This window comes from Triticum aestivum, chromosome 7B, assembly GCF_018294505.1.
Source record: "Triticum aestivum cultivar Chinese Spring chromosome 7B, IWGSC CS RefSeq v2.1, whole genome shotgun sequence".
NCBI classification, from domain to species: Eukaryota; Viridiplantae; Streptophyta; class Magnoliopsida; order Poales; family Poaceae; genus Triticum; species Triticum aestivum.
The window spans coordinates 15025929-15034153 of NC_057813.1; the positions used below are offsets into that span (position 1 = coordinate 15025929).

At 47.2% G+C, this 8225-nt stretch overlaps 1 pseudogene; it reads right to left on the bottom strand.

The window, feature by feature from the left end:
- Positions 1 to 4499: 4499 nt before the first annotated feature.
- LOC123159754 (disease resistance protein PIK6-NP-like) lies at positions 4500 to 7879 on the bottom strand (annotated as a pseudogene).
- Positions 7880 to 8225: the final 346 nt, after the last annotated feature.

An 8225-nucleotide genomic window follows, 5' to 3' on the forward strand; every position in this document is an offset into this window, starting at 1 on the left:
CTAGACCGATCTGGCTCGGTCATCCTTGAAAATCTACTCCTAGCGGAGCCGAGACCATTGCCATTGAAACCAACCCTGGATATCAAGCAAGTTCTAGCTGTGGGAAGTTGGTATCTCTGGTGGATCCGTCGACAATATACCCATAATGGTACACCTCCACCGGCCTTTAAATGGCCTATGTCGGTTCTTGCTATTACTAATAACTTTCATCAGGCTAATGTGAAGGGAAGGAGTTCCCCGGATGAGAGATGGACTAAACCAGATATCAAGTTCATTAAATTAAATGTGGATGCAGCCTACTATGTTGATGAAGGAGTGGGTGCGACGGCTGCAGTAATCAGGGACGAGAAGGGCATGTTCCTGGCGGCTCAATGCATTTTTATCACCCATGCAGCAAGTGCAGTATCCACCGAGGCAAGAGCAATGAGAGATGGTCTAGCGTTTGCAAATTCTTTGGGCTTCCCTCGGGTTGAAGCAGAATCGGATTCCTCAACTGTGATTGAATCATGTACGGGCCAAGCAACATGGTGGGATGAAGCAGCAGCAATCTTCGCCGAATGTGTGGATCTCTCTTCGTTGATTGGGAAGGTCAATTTTAAACATTGTTCACGCTCTTGTAATCAAGCAGCGCATGTGCTAGCTAAATTTAGTTACTGTAATAAGTTTTCTTTTGTCTGGACGGACGAGCCTCCGGGCTGTCTCGTCTCCGTACTTGTGGATGATGTTTTTCCCTTTTAATTAATAAAGCTAGCCATGATGGCCTTCCCTAAAAGAAAAAAACGTTTTCTTAGGTGGTGGCATATTGGTTGTAATACGGGTGAACTCCAGATTCTTGTTTCGGTGGAGCTGGGCCGAAGCTGCTCCAGATTTTTGCACTACAAGCGACCACAGCTTCCCGAAGTCAGCTTCTTGGTGCTATTTCGTTCGGCTGGACTCCACTCCAGGAATTTGTGAAGCTTGGAGTGGGAGGAGATCAGGACACGCCCTAACACAGACGTAAGCAATAGAGCCCTGAGCTGAAATGATTGAGGTCTTAGAGCAATTTCAACGGGCCGATCCAAACGGACGGTGATTTCATCCGCTTTTTGTTTGTTTGGGTCGATCAGACGGACACGAGTGTCCGCTTTGGCGTTTGGGTCGGCGCGTGTGCCCAACACTGACGCGATCCATTTCGACGGCATAAAAAAACTGAATGCATGCATATTTAACATAAAAACTAAATTAATTAAACATTAAAGCCGGCCACGAAGGCCGGCGGGAATCCACGCGTCCACATTAGCATTTAAGAAAATTAAATACAAACTAAAAACTAGGGGGTGGCACGCTGCCCTAGGCATCGTCGTCGTCGTCCTCGGGGTCAGTGAGGTCGATGAGCGTCGGCGTCGGACCGGCCCAGCTGAACGTCGTGTTCCAGAGCGCGGCCATGTCGGGCGCGGGCTGTGCCGGCGCTGGCAGTGCTGCCGCCGCCTGGCGCGCCCCCTCCTCGGCCTCGGCGTCGCGCTCGAGCATCTCGAGGTACTCGCCCTCGCGGCGCTCCTCGCGCACCCGGATCTGCCGCCAATGCTCGAGGTACGCCGCCTCTTGCTCCGGCGTGGCCTGCATCCAGACCGGCGGCGCCCTCACCCACTCGCGCACTACTTCTGTCCAGGAGTAGCGCTCAATAGGCTCCGGCTCCGGCTGCGGTTCGGCTTTGGAGAGGCAGCAGGGAGGGGACGGCGGGGCCACCGGCCCCACCACGCAGTCGCCGCTCGCGGAGAGGGCCATGGCCTGCGCCATGGCCGCCTCGTACCGAGCTTCTTTTTCGTCTGCCACCTCCGCCCTGCGCCGCTTGTCCTCCTCGCTTTCCCGGTAGACGACTGCAAGGGCCGCCTGGTAGGCGTCCTCTGCCGCCTGGTCTTCCTCTTTGACGATGAGCGGCGGCGGCGGCACGCTATGATCGACCTCGCACACGCCGTCCCGCCTCGCCTCCTCGTGCTCGAAGGCGAACCAGCGGGCCCAGTTGGGCGAGTCGTAGGCGTAGGCCTCGTCGCGGCGCTGCTCCGGCGTCAGGAGCGCCCGCCGGCGATGCACCTCCTCCGCGTGCGCCCTAGCCGACCGCGGCGCCGCTGACACTGGGATCCTTTCCGAATCCAAATGCCAGTCGTGCGGCAGCAGCACGCGGTGGCGCCAGTGCCACTCCACCTGGTGCACGGGCACGTTCACCCGCTGCCTCTGCCGGCGAGCCGGCGCAGTCGGAGACGGGGTGAACTCTGCGGGGAAGGGGACGGCGGGGGCCTTGCCCTTCGACTTGCTGCTGCTGCCGGAGAAGAGCCCCATTTGGGCGGCTGGGGTGGCTGGGTGGCTAGGGTTTGCTTTCCAGTGACGGGCGAGCGAGCGTGGCCTAGATGAGGACGGGAAGTGGATGAGGACGGCCCCGCCACACGGTCGGCTTAAAAAGGACGACCGCCGTCGCTGACGCATAGGCCCGGGGTCATAAATTAAGCTGATCGGCACGGGGGCGGGTAGTTGGGCGACCGCCAGGTGGGGCCGCGGCGGACATCGAGAAGGGGCGCGTGGCGTCCGTTCCACGTCCGCGCCGACGCATTTGGGGCGCAATTTGGGCCGCAAATGCGTCGGCGCGGACGCGAAGCAGACGCATTTTGGGTTTGGGTCGGCACGTTGGGCCTCCATTTTTGTCCGCGCCGACCCAAACGAATGGCGGCGGAGGAAATGGGTCGCCCCGTTGGAGTTGCTCTAGGAGTCCTTCTAAACCAGCAAGACAACACTATAGAAGCAAAGTTAACTAACATGACCAGCAGAGGTGGAAATATCTTCCAAAATGAATGTTCGTTAATCTTCTTCAGTTCATGCCAAGGAAGGAACAAGGTTAGTGCCATGCTTACACCTGAGAGAAAACAGAACTATGGTGATAGCACATACCGCAGTTGGATAGATAAGCCCCGCCACCAAGGTATATAGCAGTCAATTCAATTCTATTGCTAAAAAACACATATTTCTTGATAAAAGGCAAAAGCATCAACACGTGTTTCAATTTGGAAACAGGGGAATTACATGCATGTAGGAACTAAATAAGACTTTTGGTATTGATATAATTTATATAATAATAAGAAAATCTCAAAATTAGCTATATGTTGATGGTGAATTAGAGTTGCTGAGACCACGAGCAAGATTCAGAGCTGGCATGATATTATTTCATCATCGGGTCAGATAATATTCCCTTGTGAAGAAGAAACCAATGGCTTAACCCAGGCACAAATTCTTCTCGAATTACTGCTCTAAACTGAAGAGAACACGGACGGAATGGCAGCAGTCGGCAACCCTAGGATAAGAGAGTCATGCGGGTTCAATAGGTGGGGAAAGAAAGTTAACAACATGCATAATTTGAAGAATGTAGTTGCAACGCTAAAATATAACAGGCCAACAGAGCAACCATCACCCTAAAATATAACGCTAAAATAATTTGAAGGATGGTACTGAAGCAACACCTGACAACAATGTGGATGAAGCACATAAATCTCACATTCTCAGGTGGCAGGAAAAAATAAATATTGTAAGACAATGACCAACTAAATAAGGCGGTTAGTGGGTAGGATCTTTGATTTAATCTTGTCAAAAATTAATTTGATATTGTCTGTTGTCCAAATTGCACTTAGAGTACTTGTCACCTGCCTCATCTAGCCACCATATACAATTCTTATACCACCTATGCTTGTGTCAATGCGAAAATACTAAAACCTTGTTGTTCTCCTACATATTTGGCCAAGCATGGAACAAATGGAGTATTTGTAACCTAGTAGAAAAGGGTGTGGCCTGCTTCTACAAACAGAAAGTGGACTACTTTTGAGATGAGGTAGCAGATTCACCTACTTGGTGGTCTTCTAACTTATGCACAACACATAATATTAGAGCCTATCGTGCTAGAATATGCAAATAAGGGCTTCACAAAGACAGGACCATAAAAAAATTGGACATACATGGATAAATGAAACCGGAAACATGGACAATTGGACATAGACTCGCATAGTAAGTGAATGAAAAGCGTGGCACAAATTGGTGGTTTTCCATATATAGGAACAAGTGAAATGTTCCTTAGATGCTAAACTGAAAAAACAGCTACTGTATTATGTTAGTACGCAATCTTCTCTTCGGTTGGCTCATTTTGTCATTTTATGTCATGTGCATCTTCATCCTTGTCTTCCCCTCATCCTTAGCCGTTTCAAGTTCTAACAGCGAAAACATTTCAAGAATTAAATATGTGAAACGATGTATGTTGAGGAACTGATGCGAGACAGATGAAGCGTACGGCAACAATGTTGCGAAAGCTTTATGCATGATAAAATCTTGCTAATAGTGATATTGATACAAAGATAGGTAGATCAAGTAATAACTAAAACCATCGTCCCGCCTGAACTAAGCACCGAAGCTATGGAGGCAAGATGAAAGAAAAGAAACATGATAAAACATTGCAAAGGGTTAAGAAGAAGAAATAGTACCTTAGATGCCGCATTGCACTTTCAAGTTTCAACTGTTGCGAATAATGGTCCTCTTCTATCTGGTACTGGACTCATGGAACTTGTTGCTTCTAGTTGCGTTGCGTGGTCCACTTTGGCAATATGAATGTCATCCTTGTGCTCCACATCATTTGCCATATATTCTTTCCAAAATACAAATGTCTCGAGTTGGAGGTTGGGACTAGGAGTAAGAGCGCAAGCATTGTGGATGGCAGCCAACGTGGCCTCCACCTCCCATGACCTTGCACCGCTACAAGCGATGCTAACACAGAGGTGCTTGAGGGAGGCAAGGTACGAGATGCCAAAATCAGAAGCAACACCTTCCGCAGACACCATATCACGTGCACGACAGTGAATGCTAAGATAATCTAGCTTTGGTGCCGCTCCTTCTCCAAACAGCAGATTCGGCCCACGCGTTTTGTCTACAATGGGTGCCGAACCTGCATCACTAGCCCAAAACCGGAGGACAAAAGAAAACTGCTTTAGACACTGAAATCCACCACGGTTGATGGTGAGTACTTCCTTTGATTTGCTTGCTTCCAAGGTGAGGCTTACAAGGGCTGGCAAGTCTTTGAGCAGCTGCATATCTTCTTGTTCCAGTTGTTCCACCGTGATGCATAGAAACATGAGGGCGGACAGAGAGGAGATCCAACTGGGAATCGTATGGGAAATTGACCCAATCTCAAAATCTTGGAGATGACGTGGAGGAGGGCACCATGAGTCAATCAAGGAATCTATATTACGCAGTAAACCATCAATCTGTAGAGTTTGAAGGTTGCCTTCCCCTAGCTTGCATAGTGACGACAGAAAACATTTCTTGTATCTGTCCTCATCACCATTTGTAGCATCAAAAATACCCCAATATATGTGCAGCTTCTTCAGTTTAGATAGTTGTCCTAGCTCCAGCACAACGTCTAAGGAATTATTGTCACAACCAAACCACTTCAACTCCTGAAGAGCTCTCAGATTGCTAAACCCACTTGGGAATTTCACGCAAAGATCCACAAACAGGCGCACTAATTGGTGCAGTTCTATAATGGATGGGGGCAATTCTCTTATATTTGCTGTAGTCAGATCTAGTGTTTGTAGTAGCAGTAGATTCTTGATTTCTCTTGGAAGCCTGCGGAACAAGGGCCCAAGACTTAAATACCTTAATTGACGCAGACTTCCAATATCCTCGATATGTGCATTATCCTCCCCCAATTGTTTACAGTCCACCGCATCTAGTACCCTTAAGGTTTGAAGGCCAATGAGCGGGGGCAGCCACTTACAATCACCAAACACACTGACTGACCTGACATGAGAAAAGTTACCAGTGCCCAGCCACATATGATGCTCTTCACAATTGCCTTGGAGGGAGAGGCGCCGAATCTTGTATGTTGAAGTTGTAAGCTTTTGGTTATTTAATATAGCAACGAAGTTTTCTTCAGTTGACAGGGATATAAGGAGATCTAACATGATATCATGGACTCGACAACTTGTCACTCTTCCGTCGGTGTTGATTTGATCCGATTGGATCATGTTCCTGTTGATGAGCTCATTAAAATATCATTCTGCTATTTCTTCAACATTTTGCCCTTGTTGGGCAACAACTAATCCTTCAGCAGTCCATCACCATACTAGACTCTTACAATCAATCTTATGATCCTCAGGGAATGTGCTTAGGTCCAATAGACACATCTTCAAATAGCAAGGTAGGTCACAATAACTCAAAAGCAATATCCTTCTTACTACTGCCAACTCATGGTCTTGTTCCAGTGCTGAATAAAGAGAATTACGCACCCTCATCCACTCCAGCTTTGTGGTTGGTTTAGTTGCAAGTAGGCTGGCCATGTTAACTATAGCAAGTGGCAAGCCATCACACTTCTTCAGTATGTCATTGGTAACTTCTTTCAATTCAAATGGGCAATCATCTTCATGGGCAAAGATCCTTTTCAAGAATAGTCTTTTTGAGGCATCATTGTCAAGATGCTTCATAGGATAAACGTAGTATACTTGCGGAAAGCTACAAGATTCAGCAACCTCCTGAATACGTGTAGTCGTCATTATCCAACTTGCACTGTTATTATAGGGAAAAGCACATTGGATGTCTTTCCATGCTTGTTTACTCCATATGTCATCGATCAGGACAAAATACCTATTAATCGATTGTCAAGGATAAAGATGGTACATAATTAGTTTTATTCCAAGCAAGCAATCTGTGAAAAATATAGCCCAGCAAACAAAGCAAACATAAAAACTTCCCCATGCTGAATGTCGAGCGAAAAAAATTGACTCAAAACGTTTATGCCATCAGCATTGCAACAATAAACTTCATTAAATTTATTACCTTTGAAACCTCATGCATGCATAACTAAGAAGGTAACTTTGTAATCTATTTCAATATCTTATCATATCTGGAGACAAATTACATATTTTTCTTCTCAACGTTATTAAGAAGACGATGTTTACACAGTTATAATACAATAAGGGAATACGTAAGTGGTCTACCAAAAATTAGCAGACTACCGTAGGTTTACATTATTTTCTCAAAGAATTCAATATAATTTTCAGGCCACCCCTATTGTTCATAACCAAGCAACCCAAGAAAAATTCGGAAGTGTACAGGATGTTATGCACTGACATACCTTTTATTTTGAAGATTTTCTCTAATTTTTGAACAAGTTGATTGTATTCCACTTTTAACGAACTGAGGTCTTCCTTGATGTGTTGACTGTCACCAACTGACTCTGTGTTGCTTCCATCAAGAATTTACTTTTGACTTCCGTGTATACCTGATTGGCAAGGGTTGTCTTGCCAATGCCTCCGGCGCCAATGATAGAAATGACACGACGTTCCTGTACTAAATCTGTTTCACCAGTGAGCACATTGACGAGCTCATCTCTTGGACCATCAATTCCTATGATCCTGTCAGCCTCCTCAAAGAGGGCCGACAACCTAGGATCAAATGCCATGGCACTAGAAGAAGAGGGCGCAACATCCAGCTTGAGCCTCTTACGCCGATCATTAACCTCTAGAGCGCGCTCCTTGAGCTTATCAACGTTGCCACCTATTTGGTGGTAATGCTGGATCATCCTGAGCCAGCCAGCAATCTTACTTGTAAGGCCATCATGGGCATCGTCCTGGACAGGGCCATGCACGAAGTCGTCGATGCAGTCCTCAATGTCGTAGGACAGCTCCCGCAGTTGACTCATCCACTCCTTCACTTGCAAGCTGGGTTCCTCCAGCTGTGAGAGATCCTCCAAGGCAGCCTTTATGCTGCGCAGCTCATCTCTCAGAGAGGTGATCCGAGGATGGAGGCCTTTGAGTCTGTCATACTCCTTGAGTAGAGCAGTGAGCTTGCCAAGAACGGGGGTCATCACCCCCATCAGAGCGCCCGTCGTTGCTCTGATCATGTTTTTTTTGCTTGTGTGCTCTGCTCTGTGGGTGGTTTGATGTTTGTTGGTATCACTCAAGTTGGAGGCCTCCACATCTTATAATGTTTGCCAGAAGACATAATTTGGTTAAGGAAAGCATGAAACGTAGAAACTGGGGGTTGAGGGGAACAGGGCACAAAGCTTCCTCAGTCGATTATCACAAGAAACAAGCACAAAGCTTCCTTGGTCGATTACTTGGTCTAGTTATTGGGCAGCTTCGGCGGAGTGTACAGAAAAGATTCGTTGTTGCTAAGAAATTGGGAAAGACAAATATGTAAGCTAAACAAACATCTCTTGC